Source organism: Triticum aestivum, chromosome 6B (assembly GCF_018294505.1).
Source record: "Triticum aestivum cultivar Chinese Spring chromosome 6B, IWGSC CS RefSeq v2.1, whole genome shotgun sequence".
In the NCBI taxonomy this organism is placed as follows: domain Eukaryota; kingdom Viridiplantae; phylum Streptophyta; class Magnoliopsida; order Poales; family Poaceae; genus Triticum; species Triticum aestivum.
The window spans coordinates 438,490,052-438,508,471 of NC_057810.1; positions in this window are offsets into that span (position 1 = coordinate 438,490,052).

Genomic DNA, 18,420 nt, shown 5'->3' on the forward strand with positions numbered 1-18,420 from the left:
CACCCTCGGGGCTGAGGGTATGTACCAGTAGCTATGTGTTTGATCTCTCTCTCTCTCTCTCTCTCTCTCTCTCTCTCTCTCTCTCTCTCGTGTTCTCTCTCATGTTCCCTCGATGGCACGATCTTGATGTATCCCGAGATTTGCTATTGTAGTTGGATCTTATGATGTTTTCCCCCTCTACTCTCTTGTGATGAATTGAGTTTCCCCTTTGAAGTTATCTTATCGGATTGAATCTTTTATGAGAACACTTGATGTATGTCTTGCTGTGATTATCTGTGGTGACAATGGGATATCATGTGCACTTGATGTATGTTTTGGTGATCAACTTGCGGGTTTCGTGACATTGGGAACCTATGCATAGGGGTTGGCACATGTTCTTGACCCTCCGATAGAAACTTTGGGGCACTCTTTGAAGTACTTTGTGTTGGTTGGATGAATCTGAGTTTGTGTGATACATATCGTATAATCATGCCCACGGATACTTGAGGTGACAATGGAGTATCTAGGTGGCATTAGGGTTTTGGTTGATTTGTGTCTTAAGGTGTTATTCTAGTACGAACTCTTTTATAGATTGATCTGGAAGAATAACTTTGAGGTGGTTTCGTGCCCTACCATAATCTCTACGTTTGTTCTCTGCTATTAGTGGCTTTGGAGTGACTCTTTGTTGCATGTTGGGGGCTTGTTATATGATCTATCTATGTTATTATTGTTGAGAGAACTTGCACTGGTGAAAGTATGAACCCTAGGCCTTGTTTCCTATCACTGCAATACCGTTTACGCTCACTTTTACCACTTGTTACCTTGCTGTTTATATATTTTCAGATTACAAATACCTTTATCTACCATCTATTTTGCACTTGTATCACCATCTCTTCTCCGAACTAGTGCACCTATGCAATTTACCATTGTATTGGGTGTGTTGGGGACACAAGAGACTCTTTGTTATTTGGTTGTAGGGTTGCTTGAGAGAGACCATCTTCATCCTACACCTCCCACGATTGATAAACATTAGGTCATCCACTTGAGGGAAATTTGCTACTGTCCTACAAACCTGTGCACTTGCAGGCCCAACAACGTCTACAAGAAGAAGGTTGTGTACTAGACATCAGGCAGCATTATAAGATGATCCCTCACTAAATTTCAAGGTATAGGTGTTCTCCCTGAGTATGCACCGTTGCTACAGTTCGTCATGCCGAGACACCACGTGATGATCGGGTGTGATAAGCTCTACGTTCACATACGATGGGTGCAAGCCAGTTTTGCACGTGCAGAATACGCGGGTTAATCTTGATGAGCCTAGCATATGCAGATATGGCCTCGGAACACTGAGACCGAAAGGTCGAATGTGAATCATATAGTAGATATGATCAACATAGAGATGTTCACCATTGAAAATTACTCCATCTCACGTGATGATCGGACATGGTTTAGTTGATATGGATCACGTGATCATTTCGATGACTAGAGGGACGTCTATCTAAGTGGGAGTTCTTTAGTAATTTGATTAATTGAAATTTAATTTATCATGAACTTAATACATGATAGTTTTTTGCATATCTATGTTGTTGTAGATCAATGGCCCGTGCTACCGTTCCCTTGAATTTTAATGCGTTCCTAGAGAAAGCTAAGTTGAAAGATGATGGTAGCAACTACACGGACTGGGTCCATAACTTGAGGATTATCCTTATTGTTGCACAGAAGAATTACGTCCTAGAAGCACTGCTAGGTGCAAGACCCGCTCGAGGAGCAACTTCGGACATTATGAATGTCTGGCAGAGCGGAGCTGATGACTACTCGATAGTTCAGTGTGCCATGCTTTACGCCTTAGAATCGGGACTTCAAAGATGTTTTGAACGTCATGGAGTATATGAGATGTTCCAGGAGTTGAAGTTAATATTTCAAGCAAATGCCCGAATTAAGAGATATGAAGTCTCCAATAAGTTCTATAGCTGCAAGATGGAGGAGAACAGTTTTGTCAGTGAACACATACTCAGAATGTCTATGTACCACAACCACTTGACTCAGCTGGGAGTTAATCTTCCTGATGATAGTGTCATTGATAGAGTTCTTCAATCATTGCCACCAAGCTATAAAAGCTTCATGATGAACTATAATATGCAAGGGATGGATAAGACAATTCTCGAGCTCTTCGCCATGCTAAAGGTTACAGAGGTAGAAATCAAGAAGGAGCATCAAGTGTTGATGGTTAAGAAGACCATTAGTTTCAAGAAAAAGGGCAAAGGGAAGAAGGGGAACTTCAAGAAGAATGGCAAGCAAGTTGCTGCTTCCGGGAAGAAGCCCAAGTCTGGACCTAAGCCTGAAACTGAGTGCTTCTGCTGCAAAGGAACTGGTCACTGGAAGCGGAACTGCCCTAAGTATTTGGCGGATAAGAAGGATGGCAAAGTAAAAGGTATATTTGATATACATGTTATTGATGTGTACCTTACTAATGCTCGTAGTAGCGCCTGGGTATTTGATACTGGTTTTGTTGCTCATATTTGCACCTCGAAACAAGGGCTACAGATTAAACAGAGATTGGCTAAGGACGAGGTGATGATGCGTGTGGGAAATGGTTCCAAAGTCGATGTGATCGCCGTCGGCACGCTACCTCTACATCTACCTTTAGGATTAGTTTTAGACCTGAATAATTGTTATTTGGTGCCAGCGTTGAGCATGAACATTATATCTGGATCTTGTTTGATGCGAGACAGTATTCATTTAAATCAGAGAATAATGGTTGTTCTATTTAAATGAGTAATATCTTTTATGGTCGTGCACCCTCGAAGAGTTGTCTATTTTTGTTGAATCTCGATTGTAGTGATACACATATTCATAATACTGAAGCCAAAAGATGCAGAGTTAATAATGATAGTGCAACTTATTTGTGGCACTGACGTTTAGGTCATATTGGTGTAAAGTGCATGAAGAAACTCCATGTTGATGGGCTTTTGGAATCACTTGATTATGAATCACTTGATGCTTGCGAACCATGCCTCATGGGCAAGATGACTAAGACTCCGTTCTCCGGAACAATGGAGCAAGCAACTGACTTATTGGAAATAATACATACATATGCATGCGGTCCAATGAGTGTTGAGGCTCGCGGCGGGTATTGTTATTTTCTGACCTTCGCATATGATTTGAGAAAATATGGGTATATCTACTTGATGAAACATAAGTCTGAAACATTTGAAAAGTTCAAAGAATTTCAGAGGGAAGTGGAAAATCATCGTAATAAGAAAATAAAGTTTCTACGATCTGATCGTGGAGGTGAATATTTGAGTTATGAGTTTGATCTTCATTCGAAACAATGTGCAATAGTTTCGCAACTCACACCACCTGGAACACCATAGTGTAATTGAAGGAAATATGCCCTAGAGGAGATAATAAAGTTATTATTTATTTCCTTATTTCATGATAAATGTTTATTATTCATGCTAGAATTGTATTAACCGGAAACATAATACTTGTGTGAATACATAGACAAACATAGTGTCACTAGTATGCCTCTACTTGACTAGCTCGTTTATCAGAGATGGTTATGTTTCCTAGCCATGGACAAAAGAGTTGTCATTTGATTAACGGGATCACATCATTAGGAGAATGATGTGATTGACTTGACCCATCCCGTTAGCTTAGCACTTGATCGTTTAGTATTCTGCTATTGCTTTCTTCATGACTTATACACGTTCCTGTAACTATGAGAATTATGCAACTCCCGTTTACCAGAGGACCACTTTGGGTACTACCAAACGTCACAACGTAACTGGGTGATTATAAAGGAGTACTACAGGTGTCTCCGAAGGTACATGTTGAGTTGGCGTATTTCGAGATTAGGTTTTGTCGCTCCGATTGTCGAAGAGGTATCTCTGTGCCCTCTCGGTAATACTCATCACTTAAGCCTTGCAAGCATTATAACTAATAAGTTAGTTATGAGATGACGTATTACAGAACGAGTAAAGAGACTTGTCGGTAACGAGATTGAACTAGGTATTGGATACCGACGATCAAATCTCGGGCAAGTAACATACCGAAGACAAAGGGAACAACGTATGTTGTTATGCGGTTTGACTGATAAAGATCTTCGTAGAATATGTAGGAACCAATATGGGCATCCAGGTCCCGCTATTGGTTATTGACCGAGAATGATTTTAGGTCATGTCTACATAGTTCTCGAACCCGTAGGGTCCGCACGCTTAACGTTACAATGACAGTTTTATTATGAGTTTATAAGTTTTGATGTACTGAAGTTTGTTCGGAGTCCCGGATGTGATCACGGACATGACGAGGAGTCTCGAAATGGTCGAGACATAAAGATTGATATATTGGACGACTATATTCGGGTACCGGAAAGGTTCCGGGTGATTTCGGAGAAAACCGGAGTGCCGGGGGGGTTACCGGACCCCCCCCCCGGGAGAGTATTGGGCCTATGGGCCTTAGGGGAAAGGAGAGAGGGGCGGCCAGCATGGGCCGCGCGCCCCCTCCCCCCTCTGGTCCGAATTGGACTAGGAGGGGGGCGGCACCCCCCCTTTCCTTCCCCCTCTCCCCCTTCCTTCCCCCTCCTAGTAGGAGTAGGAAAGGAGGAGTCCTACTCCTACTAGGAGGAGGACTCCTCCTCCCTTGGCGCGCCCAAAGGGGGCCGGCCGGCCTCCCCCCTCCCTCCTTTATATACGGGGGCAGGGGGCACCCCATAGACACACAAGTTGATCTACGGATCGTTCCTTAGCCGTGTGCGGTGCCCCCTTCCACCATATTCCACCTCGGTCATATCGTCGCGAAGCTTAGGCGAAGCTCTGCACCGGTAGAACATCAACATCGTCACCACGCCGTTGTGCTAACGGAACTCATCTCCGGAGCTCGGCTGGATCGGAGGCCGGAGATCATCATTGAGCTGAATGTGTGCTGAACTCGGAGGCCCCGTACGTTCGGTGCTTGGATCGGTCGGATCATGAAGACGTACGACTACATCAATCGCGTTGTTATAACGCTTCCGCTAACGGTCTACGAGGGTACGTGGACATACACTCTCCCCTCTCGTTGCTATGCCATCAACATGATCTTGCGTGTGCGTAGGAAATTTTTTGAAATTACTATGAAACCCAACAGTGGCATCCGAGCCTAGGCTTTATGCGTTGATGTTATATGCACGAGTAGAACACAAGTGAGTTGTGGACGATATAAGTCATACTGCCTACCAGCATGTCATACTTTGGTTCAGCGGTATTGTTGGATGAAGCGGCCCGGACCGACATTACGCGTACGCTTACGCGAGACTGGTTCTACCGACGTGCTTTGCACACAGGTGGCTGGCGGGTGTCAGTTTCTCCAACTTTAGTTGAACCGAGTGTGGCTACGCCCGGTCCTTGCGAAGGTTAAAACGGAGTCTATTTGACAAACTATCATTGTGGTTTTGATGCGTAGGTGAGAATGGTTCTTGCTAAGCCCGTAGCAGCCACGTAAAACTTGCAACAACAAAGTAGAGGACGTCTAACTTGTTTTTGCAGGGCATTATGTGATGTGATATGGTCAAGATGTGATGAGATATAAGTTGTTGTATTAGATGATCATGTTTTTGTTGAAGTTATCGGCAACTGGCAGAAGCCCTATGGTTGTCTCTTTGTTGCATAAGATGCAAGTGCCAAATAATTGCTTTACTTTATCGCTATGCGATAGCAATAGTTGCAAGAGCAATAGTTGGCGAGACGACCATGTGACGACACATTGATATAGATCAAGATGATGAAGATCATGGTGTCGTGTCGGTGACGATAGAGATCATGACAGTACTTTGGAGATGAAGATCAAAGGCGCAAGATGATCATGGCCATATCATGTCACATATTTTGATTGTGTATGATGTTTATCTGTTATACATCTTATTCTGTTTTGTTTGATGGTAGCATTATAAGATGATCTCTCACTAATTATCAAGAAGTGTTCTCCCTGAGTATGCACCGTTGCGAAAGTTCTTCGTGCTGAGACACCACGTGATGATCGGGTGTGATAGGCTCTATGTTCAAATACAACGGGTGCAAAACAGTTGCACACGCGGAATACTCAGGTTAAACTTGACGAGCCTAGCATATACAGATATGGCCTCGGAACACGGAGACCGAAAGGTCGAGCGTGAATCATATAGTAGATATGATCAACATAGTGATGTTCACCATTGAAAACTACTCCATCTCACGTGATGATCGGACATGGTTTAGTTGATTTGGATCATGTGATCACTTAGAGGATTAGAGGGATGTCTTTCTAAGTGGGAGTTCTTAAGTAATATGATTAATTGAACTTAAATTTATCATGAACTTGGTCCTGGTAGTATTTTGCAAATTATGTTGTAGATCAATAGCTTGCGTTGTTGCTTTCATATGTTTATTTTGATATGTTCCTAGAGAAAATTGTATTGAAAGATGTTAGTAGCAATGATGCGGATTGGATCCGTGATCTGAGGTTTATCCTCATTGCTGCACAGAAGAATTATGTCCTTGATGCACCGCTAGGTGACAGACCTATTGCAGGAGCAGATGCAAACATTATGAACATTTGGCTAGCTCAATATGATGACTACTTGATAGTTTAGTGCACCATGCTTAACGGCTTAGAATCGGGACTTCAAAGACGTTTTGAACGTCATGGACCATATGAGATGTTCCAGGAGTTGAAGTTAATATTTCAAGCAAATACCCGAGTTGAGAGATATGAAGTCTCCAACAAGTTCTATAGCTAAAAGATGGGGAGAATCGCTCAACTAGTGAGCATGTGCTCAGATTGTCTGGGTACTACAATCGCTTGAATCAAGTGGGAGTTAATCTTCCAGATAAAATAGTGATTGACAGAATTCTCTAGTCACCATCACCAAGTTAGTAGAACTTCGTGATGAACTATAATATGCAAGGGATAACGGAAACGATTCCCAAGCTCTTCGTGATGCTAAAATCGACGAAGGTAGAAATCAAGAAAAACATCAAGTGTTGATGGTAGACAAGACCACTAGTTTCAAGAAAAGGGCAAAGGGAAGAAGGGGAACTTCAAGAAGAACGGCAATCGAGTTGCTGCTCAAGTGAAAGAGCCCAAGTCTGTTCCTAAGCCTGAGACTAAGTGCTTCTACTGCAAAGGGATTGGTCACTGGAAGCGGAACTACCCCAAGTGATTGGCGGATAAGAAGGATGGCAAAGTGAACATAAGTATATTTGATATACATGTTATTGATGTGTACTTTACTAGTGTTTATAGCAACCCCTCAATATTTGGTACTAGTTCAGTTGCTAAAATTAGTAACTCAAAACGGGAGTTGCAGAATAAACAGAGACTAGTTAAGGGTGAAGTTACGATGTGTGTTGGAAGTGGTTCCAAGATTGATATGATCATCATCGCACACTCCCTATACTTTCAGGATTAGTGTTGAACCTAAATAAATGTTATTTGGTGTTTGCGTTGAGCATGAATATGATTTGATCATGTTTATTGCAATACGGTTATTCATTTAAGTAAGAGAATAAACTGTTGTTCTGTTTACATGAATAAAACCTTATATGGTTACACACCGAATGAAAATGGTTCATTGGATCTCGATCGTAGTGATACACATATTCATAATATTGAAACCAAAAGATGCAAAGTTAATAATGATAGTGCAACTTATTTGTGGCACTGCCGTTTGGGTCATATCGGTGTAAAGCGCATGAAGAAACTCCATAAAGATGGATTTTCGGAATCACTTGGTTATGAATCATTTGATGCTTGCGAACCGTGCCTTTTGGGCAAGATGACTAAAACTCTGTTCTCCGAAACAATGGAACGAGCTACTGACTTATTGGAAATAATACATACCGATGTATGCGATCCAATGAGTGTTGATGCTCGTGGAAAGTATCGTTATTTTCTGAACTTCACAAGATGATTTGAGCAGATATAGGTATATCTACTTGATGAAACATAAGTCTGAAATAGTTGAAAGGTTCAAAGAATTTCAGAGTGAAGTGGAGAATCATCGTAACAAGAAAATAAAGTTTCTACGATCTGATCGTGGGAGAGAATATTTGAGTTACGAGTTTGGCCTTCATATAAAACAATGTGAAATAGTTTCGCAACTCACGCCACCTGGAACACCACAGCTTAATGGTGTGTCCGAACGTCGTAACCGCACTTTATTGGATATATGGTGCGATCTATGATGTCTCTTATTGATTTACCATTATTGTTTTGGGGTTATGCATTAGAGACAGCTGCATTCACGTTTAAATAGGGCACCATCTAAATCCGTTGAGACGACACCGTATGAACTATGGTTTAGCAGTAAACCTAAGCTGTCATTTCTTAAAGTTTGGAGTTGCAATGCTTATAAGAAAAAGGTTTTCATACTGATAAGCTCGAACCCAAATCGGAGAAGTGCGTCTTCATAGAATACCCAAAAGAAATTGTTGGGTACACCTTCTATCACAAATCCGAAGGCAAGATATTCGTTGCGAAGATGGATCCTTTCTAGAGAAGAAGTTTCTCTCGAAAGAAGTGAGTGGGAGGAAAGTAGAACTTGATGAGGTAACTGTACCTTCTCCCGAATTGGAAAATAGTTCATCACTGAAATCAGTTCCAGTGATTCCTACACCAATTAGTGAGGAAGTTAATGATGATGATCATGAAACTTCAGATCAAGTTGCTACCAAACCTCGTAAGTCTTCTAGAGTAAGATCCGCACCAGAGTGCTATGGTAATCATGTTCTGGAAGTCATGTTACTAGACCATGATGAACCTACGAACTATGAGGAAGCGATGATGAGCCCAGATTCCACGAAATGGCTTGAGGCCATAAAATCTGATATATGATCCATGTATGAGAACAAACTATGGACTTTGATTGACTTGCTCGATGATCAGCAAGCCATGTTAAATAAATGGATCTTCAAGAGGAAGACGGACACTGATAGTAGTGTTACTATCTACTGAGCTCGACTTGTTGCGAAAGGTTTTCGACAAGTTCAAGGTGTTGACTACAATGAGTTTTTCTCAACTGTAGCGATGCTTAAGTCTGTCCGAATCATGTTAGCAATTGCCACAATTTATGAAATCTGGCAAATGGATGTCAAAACTGCATTCCTTAATGGTTTTCTTAAAGAAGAGTTGTATATGATGCAACCAGAAGGTTTTGTCAATCCTAAAGGTGTTAACAAAATGTGCAAGCTCCGGCGATCCATCTATGGACTGGTGCAAGCATCTCAAAGTTGGAATATACGCTTTGATAAGTTGATCAAAACATATAGTTTTGTACAGACTTACGGTGAAGCCTGTATTTAAAGAAAGTGAGTGGGAGCACTACAACATTTCTGATAAGTATATGTGAATGACATATTTTTGATCGGAAATAATGTAGAATTATTCTGCAAAGCATGAACGGATACTTGAATAAAAGTTTTTCAAAGAAAGACCTCGGTGAAGCTGCTTACACATTGAGCATCAAGATCTATATAGATAGATCAAGACGCTTGATAAGATTTTTCAATGAATACATACCTTGATAAATTTTTGAAATAGTTCAAAATGGAACAGTCAAAGATGGAGTTCTTGCCTGTGTTGCAAGGTGTGAAATTGAGTAAGACTCAAGACCCGACCATGGCAGAAAATAGAAAGAGAATGAAAAGTCATTCCCTATGCCTCAGTCATAGGTTCTATAAAGTATGCTATGCTGTGAACCAGACATATTGTATACCTTGCTCTGAGTTTGTCAAGGGAATACAATTTTGATCTAATAGTAGATCACTGGACAGCGGTCAAGAATATCCTTAGTAAGGACTAAGGAGATGTTTCTCGATTATGGAGGTGATAAAAGAGTTCGTTGTAAAAGTTACATCGATGCAAACTTTTACACCGATCCAGATGACTCTAGGTCTTAATTTGGATACATATTGAAAGTGGGAGCAATTAGCTAGAGTAGCTCCGTACAGAGCATTGTAAACATAGAATATTTGCAAAATACATACGGCTCTGAATGTGACAGACCCGTTGACTAAGCTTCTCTCACGAGCAAAACATGATCACACCTTAGTACTCTTTGGGTGTTAATCACATAAGCGATGTGAACTAGATTATTGACTCTAGTAAACCCTTTGGGTGTTGGTCACATGACGATGTGAACTATGGGTGTTAATCATATACAGATATGAATATTGGTGTTAAATCACATGGCGATGTGACCTAGATTATTGACTCTAGTGCAAGTGGGAGACTGAAGGAAATATGCCCTAGAGGCAATAATAAAGTTATTATTTATTTCCTTATTTCATGATAAATGTTTATTATTCATGCTAGAATTGTATTAACCGGAAACATAATACTTGTGTGAATACATAGACAGACATAGTGTCACTAGTATGCCTCTACTTGACTAGCTCGTTTATCAGAGATGGTTATGTTTCCTAGCCATGGACAAAAGAGTTGTCATTTGATTAACAGGATCACATCATTAGGAGAATGATGTGATTGACTTGACCCATCCCGTTAGCTTAGCACTTGATCGTTTAGTATTCTGCTATTGCTTTCTTCATGACTTATACACGTTCCTGTAACTATGAGAATTATGCAACTCCCGTTTACCAGAGGAACACTTTGGGTACTACCAAACGTCACAACGTAACTGGGTGATTATAAAGGAGTACTACAGGTGTCTCCGAAGGTACATGTTGAGTTGGCGTATTTCGAGATTAGGTTTTGTCGCTCCGATTGTCGGAGAGGTATCTCTGGGCCCTCTCGGTAATACTCATCACTTAAGCCTTGCAAGCATTATAACTAATAAGTTAGTTATGAGATGACGTATTACAGAACGAGTAAAGAGACTTGTCGGTAACGAGATTTAACTAGGTATTGGATACCGACGATCAAATCTCGGGCAAGTAACATACCGAAGACAAAGGGAACAACGTATGTTGTTATGCGGTTTGACCGATAAAGATCTTCATAGAATATGTAGGAACCAATATGGGCATCCAGGTCCCGCTATTGGTTATTGACCGAGAATGATTTTAGGTCATGTCTACATAGTTCTCGAACCCGTAGGGTCCGCACGCTTAACGTTACGATGACAGTTTTATTATGAGTTTATAAGTTTTGATGTACCGAAGTTTGTTCGGAGTCCCGGATGTGATCACGGACATGACGAGGAGTCTCGAAATGGTCGAGACATAAAGATTGATATATTGGACGACTATATTCGGGTACCGGAAAGGTTCCGGGTGATTTCGGAGAAAACCGGAGTGCCGGGGGGTTACCGGAACCCCCCCCCCGGGAGAGTATTGGGCCTATGGGCCTTAGGGGAAAGGAGAGAGGGGCGGCCAGCATGGGCCACGCGCCCCCTCCCCCCTCTGGTCCGAATTGGACTAGGAGGAGGGGCGGCACCCCCCCCCCCTTTCCTTCCCCCTCTCCCCCTTCCTTCCCCCTCCTAGTAGGAGTAGGAAAGGAGGAGTCCTACTCCTACTAGGAGGAGGACTCCTCCTCCCTTGGCGCGCCCAAAGGGGGCCGGCCGGCCTCCCCCCTCCCTCCTTTATATACGGGGGCAGGGGGCACCCCATAGACACACAAGTTGATCTACGGATCATTCCTTAGCCGTGTGCGGTGCCCCCTTCCACCATATTCCACCTCGGTCATATCGTCGCGAAGCTAAGGCGAAGCTCTGCGCCGGTAGAACATCAACATCGTCACCACGCCGTCGTGCCGACAGAACTCATCTCCGGAGCTCAGCTGGATCGGAGGCCGGAGATCGTCATCGAGCTGAACGTGTGCTGAACTCGGAGGCCCCGTATGTTCGGTGCTTGGATCGGTCGGATCGTGAAGACGTACGACTACATCAACCGCGTTGTTATAACGCTTCCGCTAACAGTCTACGAGGGTACGTGGACATACACTCTCCCCTCTCGTTGCTATGCCATCAACATGATCTTGCGTGTGCGTAGGAATTTTTTTGAAATTACTGCGAAACCCAACAGTAATGGTGTGTCTGAATGTCGTAATCGTACTTTGTTAGATATGGTGTGATCTATGATGTCTCTTACCGATTTACCACTATCATTTTGGGGTAATGCTTTAGAGACGGATGCATTCACATTAAATAGGGCACCATCTAAATCCGTTAAGATGACACCATATGAACTGTGGTCTGGCAAGAAACCTAAGTTGTCGTTTCTTAAAGTTTGGGGTTGCGATAGATCAAGGTATGAACTATGAGGATCAGTTCATACCTTGATCTATGATGAACCTACAAACTAAGAGACAGATCAATACGCTTAATAGGACTTTCACAAAGCACATACCTTGATAAAGTGTTGAAGAAGTTCAAAATAGACCAGTCAAAGAAAGGGTTCTTGCCTGTGTTACAAGGTGTGAAATTGAGTCAGACTCAATGCTCGACCACTGCAGAAGATAGAGAGAAAATGAAGTCATTCCCTATGCCTCAGCCATACGTTCTGTAATGTATGCAATGTTGTGTACCATACGTGATGTGTGCCTTGCTATAAGTTTAGCAGGGAGGTACCAAAGTAATCCATCAGTGGATCACTGGACAACGGTCAAGAACATGCTGAAATACCTGAAAAGGACTAATGATATGTTTCTCGTTTATGGAGGTGACAGAGAGCTCATGGTAAATGGTTACATTGATGCAAGCTTTGACACTGATCCAAATGACTCTAAGTCATAAACAGGATACATATTTATATTGAATGGTGGAGCTGTCAGTTGGTGCAGTTCTGAGCAGAGCGTCGTGGCGGGATCTACGTGTGAAGCAGAGTACATAGCTGCTTCGGAAGCAGCAAATGAAGGAGTCTGGAAGAAGGAGTTCATATCTGATCTAGGTGTAATACCTAGTGCATCGGGTCCAATGAAAATCTTTTGTGACAATACTGGAGCAATTGCCTTGGCGAAGGAATCCAGATTTCACAAGAGAACCAAAAACATCAAGAGACGCTTCAATTCCATCCGCGATCAAGTCAAGGAGAGAGACATAGAGATTTGCAAAATACATACATATCTGGATATTGCAGACCCGTTGACTAAGCCTCTTCCACGAGCAAAACATGATCAGCACTAAGACTCCATGGGTGTTAGAATCCTTACTATGTAATCTAGATTATTAACTCTAGTGCAAGTGGGAGACTGAAGGAAATATGCCCTAGAGGCAATAATAAAGTTGTTATTTATATTTCCTTATATCATGATAAATGTTTATTATTCATGCTAGAATTGTATTAACCGGAAACTTAGTACATGTGTGAATACATAGACAAAACATCGTGTCCCTAGTATGCCTCGACTTGACTAGCTCGTTAATCAAAGATGGTTAAGTTTCCTGACCATAGACATGTGTTGTCATTTGATGAACGGGATGACATCATTAGAGAATGATGTGATAGACAAGACCCATTCGTTAGCTCAGCATAATGATCGTGTAGTTTTATTGCTACTGCTTTCATCATGACTTATACATGTTCCTTTAACTATGAGATTATGCAACTCCCGAATACCGGAGGAACACCTTGTGTGCTATCAAATGTCACAACATAACTGGGTGATTATAAAGATGCTCTATAGGTGTCTCCGAAGGTGTTTGTTGGGTTGTCATAGATCAAGATTAGGATTTGGCACTCCGTGTATCGAAGAGGTATCTTTGGGCACTCTCGGTAACGCTCATCACTATAAGCCTTGCAAGTAATGTGACTAATGAGTTAGTTGCGGGATGATGCATTATGGAATGAGTAAAGAGACTTGCTGGTAAAGATATTGAACTAGGTATGATGATACCGACGATTGGATCTCGGGCAAGTAACATACCGATGACAAAGGGAATGACGCATGTTGTTATGCGCTTTGACCGATAAAGATCTTCGTAGAATATGTAGGAGCCAATAGGAGCATCCAGGTTCCGCTATTGGTTATTGACCGGAGATGTGTCTCGGTCATGTCTACATAGTTCTCGAACCCGTAGGGTCTGCACGCTTAACGTTTGATGACGATTTGTATTATGAGTTATGTGTTTTGGTGACCAAAGTTTGTTCGGAGTCCCGGATGAGATCACAGACATGACGAGGAGTATCGAAATGGTTGAGAGGTAAAGATTCATATATTCAAAAGTTATATACAGACACCGGAATGGTTTCGAAGAAGATCGGGGATTTTTCGGAGTACCAGGAGGTTACCCGAACCCCCCGGGAAAGTTAATGGGCCTCATGGGCCATAGTGGAGAGGAGGAGGCAGCCACACGAGGTGGCGCACCCCCCAAACCCAATCTGAATTGGACAAGGGGTGGGGGGCAGCGCCCCCCTTTCCTTCTCCCTCTCCACCTCTTTCCCCTTTCCCCCTCAGTTGGAAGGAAGGAGGGGGGGCAACTCCTACTTTGACTGGGAGTCCAAGTAGGACTCCCCCCTTGGCACGCCCCTCCTTGGCCGCCGGCCTCCTCCCCCCTTTATATACGGGAGTGAGGGGCACCCCAAAGGCACACCAAGTTTTGTATTAGCCATGTGCGGTGCCCCCTTCCACAGTTTACTCCTCCGGTCATAGAGTCATAGTGCTTAGGCGAAGGCCCGCGCGGATCACATCACCAACATTGTCACCATGCCGTCGTGTTGACGGAACTCTCACTCGACCCTCTACTGGATCAAGAGCTCGAGGGACATCATCGAGTTGAACGTGCGCTGAACATGGAGGTGCCGTACGTTCAGTACTTGGATCGGTTGGATCGTGAAGACGTTCGACTACATCAACCGCGTTACCTAAACTCTTTCGCTTTCGGTCTACGAGGGTACGTGGACACACTCTCCCCTCTCATTGCTATGCATGTCGTAGATAGATCTTGCGTGATCGTAGGAATTTTTTTGAAATTGCATGCTACGTTCCCCAACATTATACAGACTTTCGGAGAAGTATGTATTTACAAGAAAGTGAGTGGGAGCTCTGTAGCATTTCTAATATTATATGTAGATGACATATTGTTGATTGGAAATGATACAAAATTTCTGGATATCATGAAAGGATATTTGAATAAGAATTTTTCAATGAAAGACCTCGGTGAAGCTGCTTATATATTGGGCATCGAGATCTATAGGGATAAATCAAGAAGCTTAATAGGACTTTCACAAAGCACATACCTTGATAAAGTTTTGAAGAAGTTCAAAATGGATCAGTCAAAGAAAGGGTTCTTGCCTGTGTTACAAGGTGTGAAATTGAGTCAGACTCAATGCCCGACCACTGTAGAAGATAGAGAGAAAATGAAAGTCATTCCCTATGCCTCAAATAGGTTCTATCATGTATGCAATGTTGTGTACCAGACGTGATGTGTGCCTTGCTATAAGTTTAGCAGGGAGGTACCAAAGTAATCCAGGAGTGGATCACTGGACAGCGGTCAAGAACATCCTGAAGTACCTGAAAAGGACTAAGGATATGTTTCTCGTTCATGGAGGTGAAAAAGAGCTCGTCGTAAATGGTTACATCGATGCTAGCTTTGACAGAGATCCGGATGACTCTAAGTCACAAACAGGATACGTATTTATATTGTATGGTGGAGCTGTCAGTTGGTGCAGTTCCAAGCAGAGCGTCGTGGCGGGATCCACGTGTGAAGCAGAGTACATAGCTGCTTCGGAAGCAGCAAATGAAGGAGTCTAGATGAAGGAGTTCATATCCGATCTAGGTGTGATACCTAGTGCATCAGGTCCAATGAAAATCTTTTGTGACAATACTGTAGCAATTGCCTTAGCGAAGGAATCCAGATTTCACAAAAGAACCAAACACATCAAGATACGCTTCAACTCCATTTGTGATCAAGTCAAGGAGGGAGACATAGAAATTTGCAAATACATACGAATCTGAATGTAGCAGACCCGTTGACTAAGCCTCTTCCACGAGCAAAACATGATCAGCACCATGACTCCATGGGTGTTAGAATCATTATAATGTAATCTAGATTATTGACTCTAGTGCAAGTGGGAGACTAAAGGAAATATGCCCTAGAGGCAATAATAAAAATTTTATTTTATATTTCCTTATTCATGATAAATGTTTGTTATTCATGCTAGAATTGTATTGATCGGAAACCTTAATACATGTGTGAATACATAGACAAACACTGTGTCCCTAGCGAGCCTCTACTTGACTAGCTCGTTGATCAAAGATGGTTAAGGTTTCCTAACCATGGACATGAGTTATCATTTGATAACGGGATCACATCATTAGGAGAATGATGTGATGGACATGACCCATCTGTTAGCTTAGCATATTGATCGTTCAGTTTTATTGCTATTGCTTTCTTTATGTCAAATACATATTCCTTCCACTATGAGATTATGCAACTCCCAGATACCGGAGGAATACCTTGTGTGTTATCAAATGTGACAACGTAACTGGGTGATTATAAAGATGCTCTACAGGTATCTCCGGAGGTGTTTGTTGGGTTGGCATAGATCGAGATTACGATTTGTCACTCCAAGTATCGAAGAGGTATCTCTGGGCCCTCTCGATAATGCACATCATAAGAAACCTTGCAAGCAAAGTGACTAATGAGTTAGTTACAATATGATGTATTATGCAACGAGTAAAGAGACTTGCCGGTAACGAGATTGAACTAGGTATGTGGATACTGATGATCGAATCTCGGGCAAATAACATATCGATGACAAAGGGAATGACGTATGTTGTCATAACAATTTGACCGATAAAGATCTTTGTAGAATATGTAGGAGCCAATATGAGCATCCAGGTTCCGCTATTGGTTATTGACCGAAGAGGTGTCTCGGTCATGTCTACATAGTTCTCGAACCCGTAGGGTCCGCACGCTTAACGTTCGATGACGACTTAGTATTATATGAGTTATGTGATTTGGTGACCGAATGTTGTTCGGAGTCCTAGATGAGATCACCTACATGACGAGGAGTCTCCAAATGGTCGAGAGGTAAAGATTGATATATATGATGATAGTATTCTGACACTGGAAGTATTCCGGAGTATATCGGGTATTTATCGGAGTACTGGGGGTGGGGGTTACTGGAACCCCCGGGGGGGGGATAATGGGCCATATGGGCCATGAGAGGGGAGCACACCAGCCCACCAGGGGTGGCGCCCCCCTATGGCAGGGGGCCGATTGGGAGAAGGAAGAGGGGGTTCGGCCCCCTTTCCTTCCTCCCTTCCCTCTTCCCTTTTCCTCTCCAGTAAAATAAGGAAGGGGGCGCCACTTGGGAAACCCCAAGTAGGATTAGTATCCTACTTGGGGCGCTCCATGGCTGCCTCTCCTCCCCTCCCACCTATATATATGTGGGGAGGGGGCGCCTATAACACACAACATCAATTGTTAGTCGTGTGCGGCGCCCCTCCATAGTTTACACCTCCGGTCATAGTTTTGCGGTGCATAGGCGAAGTCCTGCGAGAATCACTTCACCATCACCGTCACCATGCCGTCGTGCTGATGGAACTCATCTACTACCTCGACACCTTGCTGGATCAAGAAGGCGAGGGACGTTGATATGTCTCCAATGTATCTATAATTTTTGATTGTTTCATGCTATTATATTATATGTTCTGGATGTTTAATGGGCTTTAATATGCTCTTTTATATTATTTTTGGGACTAACCTATTAACCGGAGGCCTAGTGCTAGTTTCAGTTTTTTTTGCCTATTTTAGAGTTTTGCAGAAAAGGAATACCAAACGGAATGAAACCTTCGCGATGATCTTTCTTGGACCGAAAGCAAGCCATAAGACTTGGAGTTGAAGTCTGGAAGTCCGCGAGGCGGCCACGAGGCAGGAGGGCGCGCCCCCACCCTCATGGGCCCCATGGAGCTCCACCGACGTACTTCTTTTGCCTATATATACCCTTATACCCTAAAAACATTAGGGAGAGCCATGAAACCACTTTTCCACCACCACAACTTTCTGTGCCTGTGAGATCCTATCTTGGGGCCTTTTCTGGCGATCTGCCGGAGGGGGAATCGATCACGAAGGGCTTCTACATCAACACCATAGCCTCTTCGATGAAGCATGAGTAGTTTACCATAGACCTTCAGTTCCATAGTTATTAGCTAGATGGCTTCTTCTCTCTCTTTGATTCTCAATACAAAGTTCTCCTTGATGTTCTTGGAGATCTATTCGATGTAATACTCTTTTGCGGTGTGTTTGCCGAGATCCGATGAATTGTGGATTTATGATCAAGTTTATCTATGAATATTATTTGGTTCTTCTCTGAATTCTTATATGCATGATTTGATATCTTTGCAAGTCTTTTCGAATTATCGGTTTAGTTTGGCCTACTAGATTGATCTTTCTTGCAATGGGAGAAGTGCTTAGCTTTGGGTTCAATCTTGCGGTGTCCTTTCTCAGTGACAGTAGGGGTAGCAAGGCACGTATTGTATTGTTGCCATCGAGGATAAAAAGATGGGGTTTATATCATATTG